General features: G+C 37.2%; 1 pseudogene; it reads right to left on the bottom strand.

Annotated features, from left to right (window-relative positions):
• Window positions 1-2,747: 2,747 nt before the first annotated feature.
• On the bottom strand, window positions 2,748-4,203 carry LOC112504299 (annotated as a pseudogene).
• Between the last annotated feature and the right edge of the window lie 523 nt (window positions 4,204-4,726).

Raw genomic sequence — 4,726 nt, 5'->3', positions numbered from 1 at the left:
TATTGATTTGTGGTTAATATTGGTTCTCACAGTTACCACAAACTAATTAGTTCTCATTTGATTAGGCCCCTATATATATATATATATATATATGATCATGTAAGACCAAGGGTTTTTCGTGAGACCCGTAAGACTAATTCTCAACCCTTAGATTAGATCTACAATATGACAATTTAAACATTTATAAACGCCACGAGACTTCTCAATAATCACAATCACCGTGCAACTTTAGACCATTAAATCATTAGCTTATAAAGTTAATCAATGAACATAAATTGGTCTTACGGTCTCACGAAAAACCCTTGATCTCACGTAAACACAACCTTTTATATATATATATATATATATATATATATATATATATATATATATATATCATTTGAGGAGTGCTAAGTATTTCAGAAGTAAGGAAGTGGTCATAACTCTTCATCTGGTCAACATTTGCGACTTTAACTATGAAATACCAGATAATTTCTCACATAAGTATGTAAAAGACAGAGGGGTAGTTTTTTACAAATAAATGAGGTTCATATGTGAACCTTTGTGATTTACATATAACTATATGTTTATATGTGAACCAGTTGATCAGGTCATATGTGAATCACACGGATTCATATGTGAATCGGTTAAAATATACGAAGTATGGCCATATACAAAATAAATATACAGAATCTTGATGTCTATGAAAAACCTTCCCAAATAAAAACTTTTCCAATTCAATTATATCTCTGATTAAATATTAATTTTTATTTTTTATTAATAAATATTAATTTTTACCATTAATTGTTTAATTGTAATTTCAACCGCTGAGTTAGCCAAAAAAAATTCCTCTCACATTGGTGTCTTTGAAGGCGGACTACGTATGGGGTCGGTTGAGGTTGCCGTTAATCAACTTTTGTCTAAATATACGAAGTATGGCCAAATACAAAATAAATATATAGAATCTTGCTTTACGTAAATGAATAGAATAATATACAAAATCTTGTCCAAATATATGAAGTTGTCGTTAATCAACTTTTGACTCGCTATCGAACCCGTTTAACCAGATCATTTTCAGATTCATAAGGGGACACAAATCATTGAAGTATCAAAACGTTTATAAAAATATAAACAATGCGATAACAATAATGCACGACAAATGGAGGAAAAGCTTTTTCTATAAAGTTGAAAACCCTGTTTAATTTTTTTTCCCATTTAGACAAGGGAAGCTGAGAAAAATAACCCAAAATGTTTTGAAATTTACGGTTTTAACCTTAAATTATAAATTTATTTAAAAATAACCACATGTTACCCTTTACGCAACGGTCTGTGCGTAGAGGGACCAATTTGCAAAAAAAATTGTGACCCACCACCGGCCGATTTTTTTTTGTAATATGTCCACGGCGGCATCACTCCAAAACTCGTTCCATCTCGGCGTTCTCCCTCCGGCCACCGTGTCAAGACTAGCTGAGAGATATTCGATAAAGTTCCGCCGGATTTTTCGTGGATCGTTGTTTCATAAGGTTTTGTGGGTCGGACTTTGCGAGCAGGGTCAATTTCTCCTGGTCAAAAAAATCAGACATATTAAAACCATAACAAAAAATATGATTTTCGTCGACGTAAAAAATAGGGTTTCCGGCCAACGACGGATTACACGGAATGTAGCAGTGATTAAAAACCGGCACAAGAAGCGGCGCCCGTTTGAGAGCGTTTCTCCATTGCTTTTTTGGGCTTCGTCGGCCGTAGACCACGACTTTGGTCACAATGTGTTTCGTGCAATATGAAAGGAGATGACGGCGATAGGGAGGTCAAGGGTCGCGCATATATGTTGTCGTGCTGATTCGAATTCAACTTCAGCTCTAACAAATTCTTTATCGGATAACCCTTGTTGGACCTGCACGTCGGAGTTTTTGAGATGAGTCAAAACTTTATCGGCGAGAGAAGTGAAGAAGTGAAGTGAAGGAGATGAGACTGTAATGGGTCAATCACATTTTTTTTTTGCAAATTGGTCCCTTTACGTACGGGTTGGCGTGTAAAGGGTAACGTGTAATTATGTTTAGATAAATTTATAGTTTATGATTAAAACGTAAATTAAAAAACATTTTGGGTTATTTTTGTCAGCTTCCCATTTAGATACGAAGTTTTTGAGTAAACTCTAATTTTGGTCTTCAAGGTTGAGTGAAAAGTCTGAAAATGATATCTGAATTTTGACAAGTCTAGAAATAGTCCTTGTAATTTTTATTTTGCTCTAAGAATGATCCCTGTTACTAACTCCGTTAATAATCTCAGTTAGAGTAAGGGTAGTTTAGTCTTTTTATGTTTTTACTAAACTTTTTTTTTTAAATAAAAAATATTTTTTATGATATTTTTGGTCCCTTCAATTCCCCGGCGGTTCCTCCTCCGGTGACCTGCAACACGACCGTCATCCTTCCTTTTCCTCATTTGTTTCGTCTCCTGCAACCCCCCCTCCCCCGATGAACCGCACACTCCATCTCCATTTCGAGCTTCACCCAAATCCACACCCACCTTCTCTTTTAAGCATCACACCATCATTCAGATTGCAGAAAGCGTTAAGGATTTGACCTAATTTCATGGTGCATTCCACTATGATCCTTTCTGTTTCATATAAAAGTCATGTCAGACATATAAAACAGTGATCCCTGTTCTATTCTGTCATGTACTATCCATTGTCACAAACGCATCCTAAAGAATCAAGAATTATTTGAGTAGTTAATATGAATATATATAATTGGGTAACAAGAAGTGTAGAGATACATGATACATAATGGATGAGTTTTTCTTAAAACATCATCAAATAAGCCGTTGAGACCATTTTAAGCCATAAACGAACAGCCTCTTAATTTATTATACATATGATCGGGCAACCGAGGCTGTACTACACCAACGAACCGAAACTTTCTTTGCGTAGACAATCCGTACAACTCTTCCATATTTATATCTTCGTCTCTTGTAGTTTCGGACAAGTTCCAATTAAATCCGTGCAACATGTTTGCCAATAATGACCTCATCATCTTTAATCCAAGACTATAACCAGGGCACATCCTACGACCAGACCCAAATGGCAACAACTCGAAGTTTTGCCCTTTTACATCTATATCCCTACCCAAAAACCTCTCGGGACGGAAACTCTCCGGGTCGACCCAAATACTCGAGTCACGCCCGATACTCCACGAGTTGATGAAAACCGTTGTACCTTTTGTGATATCGTATCCGGCCACTTGGCAATCTTCGAGGGCTAAATGCGGTGCTAGTAAAACGGCCACCGGGTGCAACCTCATGGTTTCTTTTAGAATCGAATCTATGAAAGGGAGGTTCGAGAAATCGGTCTCGTGGACCCATCGTTCTTTACCGATCACTCTATCGAGCTCTTCCGTCGCCTTCTTTATGAGATCAGGTCGTTTAATAAGCTCGGACATTGCCCATTCGACCGTGGTTGCAGCCGTATCGGTTCCTCCTGCTATCAAATCCTGTATAAACCCTTTTACACCATCGGAATCGAGCTTGACCTCAAGGCTAGGATCATCAGCCAATTGCAACAACAAATCAACCATATCTTTGGCCACAAACCTCTCGCCATCGGCTTTCATTCTTCCCCTATGTTCTTCCAAAACATGATCATGAAACCTATTGAATTTCTTGCACAAAGCCTTCATCCTCTTCACGTAACCCTGCAAATCCATGAACCCTATCCATGGCATCCAATCTCCAGCATTCAAAACCCCATTCAACAAGAACAACTCGTCCAACATTTCTTGAAATTCTTCAAGCGTCACAATCTCCTTCTCGTCTTTCGATTCGCTAAAATACTTACGACCCAATACAATCCTGCTCATCACGCTCAGATTCATACGTGAAACATGGTCTTTTACCACGATCGCATCACCAGAAACCGCACGTAAACGGGAAAGGAAAATCTGCATTTCTTGAACACGAATATATTCAGACGAACTGCCTAGCCATCTCCGGCGACGATGCTACGACCACTGGACATGAACCGAACTTGAGGTGCATCAGTTTGCCGTAGGTTTGGGATAAGGCGTGAAGAGATTGGTGAGGGAGAGGGCCGATGAGGTTAAGGTTTCCGATGAGTGGCCATGGCCGAGGACCAGGTGGAAGGTTTTTCCGGCCATGGCGGACGTTTAGTAATCTAAAGATGAGTGCGGATATTGCAGTGGCTAAAAGAAGCCAAGAGAGAGGGCCCATTTGTATCTTCCCCAAAGAGGAAGATCTGATGGTCTGGTGCGGTAGGGTTTAGAGAGTATTAATACTGAATTCTATTTAAGTTGGTAAGAAAAATTCAAAAATAATTTTTTATTTTTTATTTATGTAAAAGATGGGATAATTTATAGGGATTCCGACAAAACTAACCCACCGTTTTTTCAAGAATACATTTTTAATCCTAAATTATAAATTTTTGTAAAATCAGATTCAGAATTTATTTTACTTTATTACTTTGAAATATTCAAGTTTTGTATTTATTTACTTAACGGTCATCTTATTTATTTATATATAATAGAACGACAAATTACATGAAAAAGTAATGTATTTTAACTTGATTTTTATTTTTCGTAACATACTTTTAAAACTTTCATTTTGGTATCTAAGATGTAAAGTTTTAAACATTTAAGTACTCGAGTAATCGGTTGAAACATTAACCGGTTATCATGCTGATGTGGTATCCGATTAATGTTTCTGCAAATAATACTGCCACATCAGCATGGTAAGC

The sequence above is a fragment of the Cynara cardunculus genome, assembly GCF_001531365.2.
Source record: "Cynara cardunculus var. scolymus isolate 2C chromosome LG 2, CcrdV1, whole genome shotgun sequence".
NCBI lineage: Eukaryota > Viridiplantae > Streptophyta > Magnoliopsida > Asterales > Asteraceae > Cynara > Cynara cardunculus.
This window is presented reverse-complemented; position numbering and strand designations above follow the sequence as displayed.